Raw genomic sequence first — 13,141 nt, forward strand, 5'->3', positions numbered from 1 at the left:
ATGTGTGATAAAAGTTGGCTTTTAAAATTGAATTGTCTGGAAATGTAAGCTTTGAAAGATTTAATGCTAGTAGGCTAGAATCTCTTTTCTTACAGGTGAAAGTAGTGGTCAACAGATGATCAAATTAAAAACAAAACACCAGGGCAATAAAACCACAAGACAAATCAGAATTGCTGAAAGAACATTCAGGGCTACTTGGACTCTGCTTTTTTTTTTTAAATTTTTAATTATTTTTTTTTAATCCTGGTCTCTGTTTTATTTCTGGAGACATGGTTGCTTTTTTCTTTGAAACTAAGCTTAATATAAGATTGTTTTTTTAATCTTCCATCATGCCTAAAGGAGTTGGTCTAATGGAAAAATATCAACTGGTAAAAATCAAGTGGGGAGGGGGAAAAGTTAGATGTGACAGTTTTCTAGCTAGAAACTGTTTAAGAAGATCTAATCCTGTAAGTTAAAAATATGACTCTGTATTAGGAAATGTACAAAAAATCCTGGAGACTTGAGGTACTTTTTAGCTGTTGTGTTTTAATAAAAGCAATGTGGTGCTCTTTGGGAGTGCAGGATCAGAGAGTTATGGGTATTTGAGGCTTTCTGAAGCAAACAACGCATGGAACAAACAGCTCTCAGACAGACCTGAGCCAGCAACCTCGTTTCGAGTAGTTCAAAAGGTTGGGATGGCTGCATGGTTTGAGAGAAATGCTTTTGATGGAGGTAAGGCTTAGGAATGTAGTGCTCTAAAAATAATATGCATCTGGGCAGACTGGAGCTTAGACTGGATGTGACAAATGACACCTGTTGTCCTGATTTTACTCAGTTTTTTAATGCTTCAGTTAATTCCTTTGTGTGGATGATCATTATAGAAAATGCTTCTAAAACTTGTAGTGCTTCGTAGTTTGTTGTACAGAGCTGAGTAAGTGGAGCAGGTTTAGAAGCTTCTAAGAATGCAAGTTATCTGAATTGAGACACTGACAGTTTGAAGAGTAGCCTATGTAAATTGTTGTGACATAAATGTTTGCCTGCCATAGATGCATTTTCGAAGTGTTAGCTATGAGTTTAATAAAGGTATCATGCATGCACTAATTTGTCTTTCTATGATTCATTCTATCTCAGAATGGGCTTTGCACATTCTCATCTACTTAGCTTTTATCAACTCTTTTATCATCCGTGGACTTCCAACCATGAGTAAAAGGAAGATGAGGGTTAAATGCAATTACAGATCAGGATTCTCTAGTTGTAGTTAAATTGTGAGTATGCTGCATCAGTAAACTAAGGCTCACATCAAAGTTGCTGAGTAGGGGGATGTCCTGTTTTTGATAGAAAACCCCTGGTCTGGTAGTTCTGACTGAAATCTGTAATGAGAGCGTACCCTGAAAACTGCATAGGTTGGGTTGAGTCAGTGGCATAGCCAGGAATAAATGTATTCCTACTTATTAGTGTGAAGATGTCTGTGAATTTTAATGAGAGAAAATATTTCTAATTTTGGTTTGTATTACAGTCTTCTACATTTTTGAAGGTGTGCTTGTTGAAACCTGCTGTAATGCAGGAGTAGCTCTGAAAAAAAAAAAGGGTACTATACTGGCAATGTGATAACATCATTAGTGTTTATGCTGCTGCTCCTGTCCTGCACAGGCAAAAGCAGTGCTAGCCAGATTAGAGATCAAAGAAGGAGAGGTTTTGCTAATTGAACTTTTGTTTGCCCTGTTAATGACTTCTGGCTTTAACCTTTTGCTTGTTTCTGTTAATAACAGGCATCAGATTTTAGAGTGAAGAATAATTTCCTAGATGTGGAGTATCTTGTTTGGAAGTATCTTTGCTCTGTAGTTTGGGACAAAAGCTGCTTTGGAACTCATGGGCTCTTAAAAAATGTGTTTGATTGCCATCCAGAGGAACCTGGACAAGCTAGAGAAGTGAGCCCAGGTGAACCTCATGAGGTTCAACAAGGCCAGGTGCAGGGTGCTCCACCTGGGCTGAGGTAATCCAAGGTATGAATACAGGCTGGCAAGGCCCCACTTGCGAGCAGCCCTGTGGAAAAGGACCTGGGGATACTAGTGGATCTGAAGCTGGACATGAGCCACCAATGTACAGTTGCAGCCCAGAAGGCCAACTCCATCCTGGGCTGTATCAAAAGAAGTGTCGCCAGCAGATCGAGAGAGGTCATTCTGCCCCTCTACTCCGCACCTAGAATACTGCATGCAGCTCTGATGCCCCTAGCACAAGAAAGATGTGGACCTGTTGGAGTGTGTCCAGAGAAGGACCACGAAAATGATCTGAGGGCTGGAGCACCTCTCTTATGAGGTGAGGGAGCTGGGGTTGTTGAGTCTCAAAAACAGAAGGCTCTGGGGGGACCTCATAGTGGCCTTCCAGTACCTGAAGGGGACTACAGGAAAGCCGGGGAGGGTCTTTTTACAGGGGCTTGCAGTGAGAGGACAAGGGGTAATGGTTTTAAGCTGAAAGAAGAGAGATTTAGGTTAGAGATCAGGTGTAAATTCTTCAGTGTAAGGGTGGTGAGACACTGGAACAGGCTGCCAGAGATGTTGTGGGGCTCTGTCCCTGGAGCTGTTCAAGGGCAGGTTGGATGGGGCTCTGAGCAGCCTGTTCTAGTGGGAGGTGTCCCTGCCCATGCAGGGGAGTTGGAACTCAATGATCTTCAAGGTCCCTTCCAACACCAAACATTTTTTAATTTCTGTGATATATGCCTAGCTTGCAGCCTGCTCAAGTTGAAGCTGCTGTTTAGAAAGAGGGGCTCTAGTGTCTTAGATAAAACAAATGCTTGGCTCAATCAATTATTGATTATCTGCCTTCTAAAATATTTGAAAATCAGTGAAGTGCTTTCATGCAGTATCTTGTAAAATATCTGTCCTAAATACTTCGAGTTGGTTTGTTATGCAAGTGATGTACTAAAGTGGTATGTATCCTCTCACGGGGTGGCTCAGACTGCCTGTTGCAATGATGTGTCTTACTTCAGCATTTAATTTCAACTTCCTCTGACATGTCTAACTTCTTAGTTTTTTTTCACTTTAATGTTTTTATCACTGTGTTTTACACAATACCTTTGGGCTTTTTTGCTTGTCTTTAGTTTTCGTTGCTGATCTGGCTTTTGGTAACTGCTTCTTTCAAGGGGAAGATGTACATTGTCTTTTAAAGTTAACATTTGAAGGTGCTAACAGCACTCTGTCTGAGAAAGGTGTTATTTCTGAGTGTGAAAACTTTTGGCTGAGAACAGGATAATATAGAACTGCAAGTCTAAAGCTTTCTTATAATTCTTGGTGAAAATATTGACCTAGTATAAGAGAAAGGCTGAGCCCAGAGTTAGTGCAAAGAACTTTTGTTTAGGTGCATGAAAATATTAGTATAAATTACTGAAACTTAATTGAAATATCAGTAAAAGGTTCTAACAGGTCAAAATTAGCTTAGGTGCCCAAAGGAGCCTTTTTGGCTTGTATGATTGTCAGTATGGCAGGCCTTGTTGAAGTCCTGTCAAGATAAGTGTATTAAAAATACTTTATAAAATGCATAGGAGTTAAGTTATAGCAGCTTTACAATGATTAGGGCAAAATTCACATTTCTAAATTTATGCTGAAATTCTAGTCCTTGGCACTAGGTTAAGCCATGTTGCCTTTACAGTGAGTTTTAGGCATGGGAAGCTGGTACAGAGTAGCTGATGATGATTCTAAGCCCACTCTTGCAGTAGTGTTCCCGAATGGGCAAGCTAATGAATTTAAGCAATGAGGGAAATGTCCCAAGATGTGTAAGTTAGATATTACTGCAGAAATCAAGGGTCTTAAAGTTTAATCAAAGTTCATGGCTATTGCACTATTTTAATGTAGTCTTTGTGGTCAGTATCGGGTTTTACTATCTCCAGAATATGTCTTTTTTTCCCCAAACTCTTGCATTGAAGAGAATTACTAGTTTGACAATGCAGGAAGATTCTTTTAAGTAATAGTATTCAGTGCAGCATTACAGAAGTCTTAGCAAGAATCACAATGAACTGCGTGTTCCAGATGGATACTTTTGAGGCCTAGAGTTTGTGAATTCTGTCCTTCTTTAAGTGCCTGAAATAGGATATTGACAGGATTAAGAGGTATGTGTTTCAGTATTTTTTTCCAGTGTACATCTCATAGGCTGTTGTCCATTCTGGGTGCTGCATCAAACCAATTTACCATTATAATGCTGTTGAGGTGGCTGTTATCTCATCAGCTATCTCTAGGAAAGGGTAAGAGTAATACTGGTAACCCTGTAAGAAAGGAATGAAGAGGTTTTCCACTCAGTCCTTGGCCTTGATTTCTGTTGTTTAACTTAGGACAGCAGTGGATGGTTACAGATAAATGGTATGTTCTCCCACTTATCTTCTTAGTTTTTTATATCTCAGTATACTGTAATTCAGAAGTTACTGGTGTGTGTCCACAATCTCAAGATCAGATCAGAGGGTGCAGAGAAATGTACAATTTAAGGTGGGATGCAGGACTACCCCTTGAGGCAGAAGATCAATTAAATCTGATAAAGTATATAATGCAGCTGTAACCTTGTTCTGCAGTCTTGGCATGCTAATGCATTTTATATGCTGAAAACTGTATCTTAAACTGGCGTTTGGAATCTCATTGTCTGAAGCTATGAAATTCAGTATTGTCAGAAGTATCTTTGTGTTGGGCTTCTCTGAATATGTGAAGTAACTGTCTTCTTTTATGTAGCATTCCAGTTAGGAGACAGTCTGGTAAGCACATTCTTGCAAAGAGTGGATAAGATATAAAAACCCAAAAATAACTGCAAAATAAACAGATTTGGTAGAGGCTTAACAAAAAAGCTCCAATTTCAGTTGCTTTTGGTTTGTTGTTTGTTTGCTTTTTTTTTTGTAGCACATGAATAAAGTTAGTGGATAGTGGTAGGAGACGAGGTGGTATCAGTACCTTGCTGGCTGCATCCTTGCTTAGTCTACCTAGACCTGTAGATCTAGTCTTCAGCCTTTTTCTCTCTTAATATAACTTTTTTAATTACTGTACTAATGCATGCTGCTATTCTGTGGTAATGAATGGTGTGGGTTTTTGTTTTGGTCTATCTGTTTTTTTTAACCAGCATTAAGGAAGATTAACAGTTCATCATTGTGTTTATCAGCAGTTACTTCCACTGCACATGCAGAAATGAGTGTTGTGTCTGGGAAGGTTGTGCTTTAAAGCCTTGTGAATAGCTTTCCTCTGGCTAGTTGAAATCATGTTGCTGTCCTAAAAGCTTGGTCTTAATTTTCAGAGAGATCTGCTTCATTCTGCAGGCATTTTTAGGTACAAGTTCCTCTTGCTGAACTGTTTTGAGAGAAAGCTAGATTCCACTGAGTTGTGGAGGAGAGTGTTAAGGTACCCTCTTTTACTTTATCTTCTGCATTACTGGGGCTGGAAGGCAGATCACTGCTAACTCCTGAGTCTGGTTCTAGATCTGCTGAGCTTCTTGTTCGTTCTTCTCTTTGACAGTCTGGGGATAGCTGTCACACACCTGCAGGATTTGTTCAAAAGATATTTTCTGACCTTCTTTGCAAAACTTCTAATTTTTTAACAGATTATTCCAAAGTAATTTATTCTGTAATCAAGAAGGTAAGCTTTAAAACAAGCAGAGGCACCTCTCTCCCTTTCATAGACTTTGCCGACTTGCTCATCCCTGCCAGGTCCAAAACTCGCCCTCCTTCTCTCTTGCTCATGCCTATTCTGAATTGATCCTATGGATATATTCAGTAGAGAAGTGTCACACGGCAGGGATGGTGACATCTATGTTCTCTCTCTTAGCTGTTGAGCATTAGCACATCTGCACCTGTTGGTAATACAACCCTCAGAGAGGTGCAGAAAATGTCAGTGATCGTTGTGGAGAGAGACCATTCCTTCTGTATTCAAAGAGGTCTTGGTAATCTGTATACTTGCAATAGCTTCCTTTTATTTTCCCTTTGCTGAAAATTAATCTGTCTTACAGGGGTCAGCTGAAAACTGTTTTGAACTCTTTCAGTCTGCGGTGTCCAGAAATAGGTCTCATTGGGGGAGAATTTAAGAAAACTCTTGAATCATTCAGAGGACACTGCCGACTTGTCATCCCTGCCAGGTCCAAAACTCGCCCTCCTTCTCTCTTGCTCATGCCTATTCTGAATTGATCCTATGGATATATTCAGTAGAGAAGTGTCACACGGCAGGGATGGTGACATCTATGTTCTCTCTCTTAGCTGTTGAGCATTAGCACATCTGCACCTGTTGGTAATACAACCCTCAGAGAGGTGCAGAAAATGTCAGTGATCGTTGTGGAGAGAGACCATTCCTTCTGTATTCAAAGAGGTCTTGGTAATCTGTATACTTGCAATAGCTTCCTTTTATTTTCCCTTTGCTGAAAATTAATCTGTCTTACAGGGGTCAGCTGAAAACTGTTTTGAACTCTTTCAGTCTGCGGTGTCCAGAAATAGGTCTCATTGGGGGAGAATTTAAGAAAACTCTTGAATCATTCAGAGGACACACGCTTGAACTGAGGCTTGTGTGAATGTCAGTATTTTAACGTGAAAACTATGAAAGGAAAGCTTAGACTGTTTTCTCTAGGAAGAACAAATTGTGGGAAAACTGCTCTTGCCTTTGGATTTTTCTAATTGAGATGTTTTTGTCAGTGGTTGATTAATTTTTTTTTTACCAGTTGTTTAATTTCTACTTGATTTTTTTTTTTGCTTGTCGAAACAGTTACCATTAGCTGCATTATCTGTAATAGTCTTCTGCAGCCTTTTTCACAATTACTTGAAGTTCTATCCAAATTAGAACTAGTCTTTCATGTGAAACCTGCAGTGCAATTTCAAGACCACTTCCACTTTTGAGTTTCAGTGCATTCATCTTGAAAAGCCTGACAGCCGTCAGTGAACCATGGCTAATTCATATAGCAATAAATGTGCTGTTCAGATGGGCTGAACAGACTTTCTGATGCAGTAGAGAGCTACAGCATGTGCCTGCCCTGTGAAGAGTAAAGATTCCCTCCCCTCTTTCTGTGTGTAGGCTTGCAGCTTTTGCTTTAAGGTGTGTGCATATCAAACTGAAAAAAACACGGTGGATTAGAGACTACTTCTTAACTACATTAATGATGACACTAAAAGACTTGTACCTAAGTTTCTTCTTCATGAAATTTAATAGCAGCTATTTTGACTCATACTTGGTAAAAATGGAAGTGATGAAAACCTCAGTATCCATGTAATTCACAAACTGCTGGTTATATGTTGGGAACAATCTCTTGAAGTATTTCTACACTGTTTTGTCATTTGAATATATACCTTGTAGCTGAGACAGTGTTTCTCATGACTAATCTCCAGTACTACTCGGGCATTAGATCTGCTTGCTTCCCAAGTCAGCATTGAAGTACTGTGCTTTTGTAAAAAAAAAAAAAAAAAAGGAAGGATATATTAATATATACATATGCAGAAGAAGCTGCTGTGATTTCTCTGCACATACTGTGCAAGCTACTAAACTCAAGGGGAATTCTGTTCTCTGTAAAATGAACACCTGGGGTTTCCTGTTTGTTGTCTTTCTGCTTAACAGGGGTGCTATGGTATCTGGCACATTTTATAATATATCTGCCTGTGGCTAAAGAATTCAGTTCAATGAACATGGAGAATGCTGAAAGAAGGGTAGGAGTAGCAGTAGTCCTTATAAGGTGGTTAATTTAACTTCTTACAGAATGGCTGGTCTCACATGGCCTTGCATTCTGTGGATTTGTGTTCTTACTACTCTGTCAGAGCTTAGTAACAGAAGTTGAATGATATATCCTGCCTGCTGCATTTTCTTGTTGCAGCAGGACTCAGGTTTTCCTGTGAGTGCATTTATGCACACATATACAAAAGGAATTCTCTGTCCTTCCCTTGCTTAGAGGGCTCTTGGTAGACTTGAGGCATCATGTTTGAGTTGGGGAGTAGACTGAGAAGATTTTTCTGAAAATAAGCAAATAAGATACTGGACAGAGATTGTCAGAACAGCTTAAATCTATGAGCTGCCAAACTGCATTCTTCTGAAAGCTACATTCACACTCTAATAACGCATGATTGGTTGCATTAAAAATATCAATATATTCAGGCAGGATATGTATGCCTTTTGTGCTAAGTGCTTTTTGTGAGTGCAAGTGCTAAAGTAATTATTAATGCTGTTGTGAAAATACACTTTTTGTTTTAAAATGCTGATTCACAGCCATTTATCTCTTGTTTGCTATGTTAAGGGAGTTAATGTTACTTTGTACATCTCACTGAAGATCCTCCCATCAGTGTAAGCAAAATAGGAAATTACATATTTGTGTGCATGTATAGTAAAGAGGTGAAATGAGCTACAGTATCTTCGATGTATCTTTTGATCTTTCTCTTGTATTTTTATGAAGAACCATGGAGTAGCTGGAAGGAGAGACTAGAGGTGTTGGAATTAAGAGCATGAGGAAAAACTCTCCATAAAACAATTGAAACCACTTTTCAGAAAAATAAATTACTCCAAGTATTTGTATAACTGATTTTTCCAAATGACAGCTAGAAAGTAAGGCTGTAGAAGTCTGGTAACATATCAATCTTTTAAATATATGTCTTATGCTCAGGATAAGACAGGGGTTTAGTGGAAAATATAATACAAACAAGTAACTCTGGCGGGATGGAAATTTAAGATGTGTGAGAATGCATGCACTTCATTTTCAATTTAACTGAGGTGTGAGACATTGCCTGCTACAATATGTGGTTAAAACTGTTTTCGTACCCTTATATTCAGTGCTTTAGTTTCCCTTTAGTTCAGAGGAAAGCTGTTACCTTAAAGGTAAGAGGAATTACTGCAGTACAGTGGGGCTGAGACAGACCTGGGACACTTTATTTGCTCATCTCCAGCATAGTGTGTTGGTTCCCACAAGTTCTTTGCTGCTCTTCTGGTGGCAAGAGACCTGGATTTAGGGTGGCTAGTACATTCCTGCCGCTGAGGGGAGAAGAGGAGCAACATAAGCCCCATTTTGTGATTCCCCACTACCTGGAGAAGTAGCACTCCTTGTGTGTGTCTATGTATGTGTGTGTGCATATATATGTATGAAATTGCTTTTGAAATGTAGTACTTGGATGTGTTCTATTGTGGTATGGGTTCCTCCTCAGTGAAGGAGTCTACGCTGCAAAAACTTTCCAATAAAGATGATCTTGAAGATTTTAAGACAGGTGGTAGCTAAAATTCTCAACATGAGACTGACCTCAGTTGGCCCAATCCTGACCAATTAATATTCTTATTATTTTGACTGTTAAGGCTATATTTTAGTTTTCAAAACTTATGTCAGAAGGTTGTATCCAGATTTCTTGTATGTTTGAAGATCTGCTATAGACCTGTCTCCTCTTAGGAGGGGACCTTTTTTTTCCGGGTGCAGAGTGATGTTTATGTGAACTCACAGTATTTTCTGGAAAAGTATTTGCCTTTGAAGTGGCAAGTGACTCTGATGTTCAAATAGTTAAACTCCCTTAGAAGTTTAATGTGCATAGCATTTTAGACTTACTTGAAGTTTGCGTGAAGGCCTCTGCTGGCCTTTGGCTAGTGGTTTGCTGTGCAGATGTTATCTAGGATGTGAAGGGATCATGCACTATAAGCAACAAAAGATGCTGTCCTGTTGTGTTTGTATAGATGTTGTCTGCTTTTCTATGGAAATAAATATATTTTGACTGAGAAGCAAACCTGTTTGGAGCTGAAGGTACAGAACAAATCTCTATGGAGGTTGTAGCTACAGCCAGCACCTGGCTTGCTATTTGTCCCTACATTTTCATTGGGTTTTGCATGGGTCTTTTGTTTAATATACTTATTTTTTGTAATTCTCTTAAATGTGCTTGATGATGTTGACAATAGTGAATTTTCTCAGGTGTGATCTGTACAGGGAAATAAGAAGGTGTTGTTTTTTTTAATCTGTGGCTTTAGTTTTTGCTTAGTAATAATCACTGCTAAAGATATTGATGACTATATGGCAAAGTTGTTTAAGATTTTTTTTCTAACTTGCAGTAACTTAACTAATTTGCGTCAGCTTTTACTTTGTGAAATGGCATCACCCCAATACTGTTTTGCTCATACTTTTTGTCTTCTGGAAATAAGAAAACCAGTAGTGTGTTTTCTGTTACAAATTTCTTGAAGTTAAGTCCTCCAGTAATTTTGATAAAGGAGTATCTATGAACTCTATATGTGTAATTTTTGTTTTTAGACACCTCATGGGAACAACTGAAGAAAGATTGAGGGAGGCAATGCTGAGAGAATTTAAAAATAATTTTAAATCAAGCCTTTAACCTTCTTTCTCTTTATTTTTAAATAGGCTTCCTATTTGGCATGTCTTTTGTAAAGACAGTCTTTCATCGGCAGTGCAGTATGCTTCAGGTGATGCTTGTGCCCTGACAAACGATGATGAAAATGTCCAGGAAAAGGTATGCTGAGTAAATAGTGTTAATTAGCTACTCAGTCTTGACTTGTTATGATGTAAAAAAAAGAAAATTATACACTTCCATCCATAGTTTTCTTGGCCATAATGTTTCATGTCTGGGAACCAAGACATTATCTTCCCATGGTTTTGTTTTTCTTTACTTTGAGTTTGTTCCTGTCTTGTAACAATATGGATGGACAGTTTGTGTGTGTGGGGGAACAAATAGTAAAGCTAGTAATGGTGGCTTACATATTTTATTTGGGTGCCAGATGCTAGAAGAAGTGGTCATTAGGGATAGTATGTGCTCTGTAGAGACCATGCTAAGAGATGACCTGGCTGTGTCTGGGCCACAGTATGCCAGTTGCATCTGTGTTGTGTTAAAAACCCAGCTCACAAATGATTGCTATCCTAAACAGAAGATATAAAATTACCTCTTTTTATTAGTCAATATTTGTGAGTATGTTTTCCTCCTGTTTAATAAAAATTTAGAAAGCTAAAGTACCTATGTGAAATGCTAATAAACAACTTTCTGTCCCTTATTTACATTACTCAGCACTTGAAATTGAGTGTAATCGTTGCACCCTGATTAACTCATTACAAGTTTCTTCATGTTTCAATTTCATAGTGAGTTCCCAAGCATTTAAGTCACTTTAGAAAGTCATAGTAATTTCATTTATTTACATGGGTAAAGAATCACTCCTATGATAAGCATAGCTAGTATTGATGTTATATGCCTTCCCATTTGCTCCATCAGTCATTAGTAGTGCTAATCATGGTCCTCATTCTAAGAAAGCTTTTATATGCCACATCTAACCTGGAAAATGTGTGTTGAGCATTATAGTTGAGTCAAATGGAGAGCTGCCTGACCAGAAAATATTCTAGGTTTCTTAAGCATTTCAACATCTAGGATAGCTGGTTTATTTTGCCAGCTTGTGTGGCCAAATAGCATTGAGTTCAGTTCTTCTGGTTGCCTGAAAAATGTCCTGCTTGAGTTTAATGGCTGATGTAATAAAACTGGAAGGCTCAAGTAAGCTTTGTGACTGGAAACCGCTGATCTATGTTGTGCAATTTTTTTTTTTCAACATTCTTCCCTTGATTCTTTTAACATGGCTGCAATGTTCAACAGACATCTTGATTTAAAGATGTCAAATGTAGTGTACTTTTTGCTCACTAAAGAAAATGGGTGTATGAGAAACCATAAGCATGTGTCTATTACTGCTAAATAGCTGGAGATGTCCTGCTCAAAAAGGATGGTCTTGCAGCCCATGATCACCGAGATCAGTTGTTTCCTTGAAGCATTCATGCTATTTTATCTTTGGGACTAAGATGAGAGCTAATAGTATTCGATGGAAAGTGTTGCTTTGCTGTTGTATTCAAGATTTGCCTTCTCAGTTGGTACTTCGTGTTCTTCCAATCTATCTATGCCTTAGGTCTCAAATCAGTATGATTGTGAAATCATGGATAGCATAGCAGCCCATTTTGGATCTGAACACTGACACTTCCAGTCTTTTACCATGGGATTTTAGATAGCCCTTACAGAACAAGATGTATGTAAATTTCAATCAGATTTCTTGCCACATTTTGAAGGACTGCTCAAATATAGCTTACATGTGTTGCAGTCAAAACTTAAAAACAATTTGAGGGGTAAGTAAAGTCGTTTTAGTTCTACAGTCCAATGGCTTTAAAACTTTTTTATACCCTCAAGTGTGTGTTCTCCTTTACAATGTGAATACACTGCACGTGATGGTAAATCTTCAGTTGCAAAAGAGAAAGTTGCTTTAAATAGTTACAGCAGACTTGTGAAATTACTCTAGTTCTGCTGATAATACTGTTATAACTGAAACATGCCGGTTGTTATCTTTTGATGGTTGTCTGTTGCAAGTCATCTTAGGATAATTTTTTTCCCCCTTCCTATTTTGAGCAGCATGGAGATAGGCAGGACTTGTGAGTGTGGGAAGTCATAGCAGAATTAATAATTTTTCTTAGCACACAGTGAGAACATTATAAGACAATGCTAAGATGGTCTTTCCTATGAAGATTTAACTGAATTGTTTTAGTTTGCTGTCATCTTTATATAGATGGGGTTTTAAGCATATGTGGGCAATGGATCTGAAGATTTCTGTAGCTTAAGTTGTTGTTTTGGTGGTTGTAAAGGTATTTTTCAATCTGCACCAAAGGTAACTCCTCACACTAGAGCAGAAGGTCTGTGTTACTGCATATTTACTGTTGTTTTACCTTTAATATGCTAGGGTGAAGAGGCTGGTCCGAGGCTGGAGTCTGAGTATGCAGACTCAAGTACACGGAGTTACTCTACAGAAGAGCTACTTGATGACTTTACAAAATCTGACCAGGCAAGGCTTGTCATTTGTTCACTGTCTCCCTACGCTCCTCAAATGCTTCTTGGATTTCTGAGTCTTTCATTTTGGTTATCTAAACTCATAGTATCCATCTATCCCCTTTCACTTGCATGTAGGATTACTGTCAGACTCACATTTCCAATGAAGGAAAAAATGTGTGAGCTAGCAGATCTTCATTTCCCATGTACATAAGTAATAATAGAGTAATTTAATATTTGTAGGTACTGACTAAAGACATCTCTCAAAGATGAATTAAAATTGGATGTTACAGGTGTGGATGTCTCCTTATAAATAAAACAAAAACTCTTCTCACTGAGGTCTTTTATATAGATCAAACTTGGTGATCGTAGCAGTCCATTTTGGCTTGGATCCTTCATGGCCTCTCTGTT

The sequence above is a fragment of the Chaetura pelagica genome, unplaced genomic scaffold, assembly GCF_000747805.2.
Source record: "Chaetura pelagica isolate M959 unplaced genomic scaffold, ChaPel_1.0 scaffold246, whole genome shotgun sequence".
NCBI classification, from domain to species: Eukaryota; Metazoa; Chordata; class Aves; order Apodiformes; family Apodidae; genus Chaetura; species Chaetura pelagica.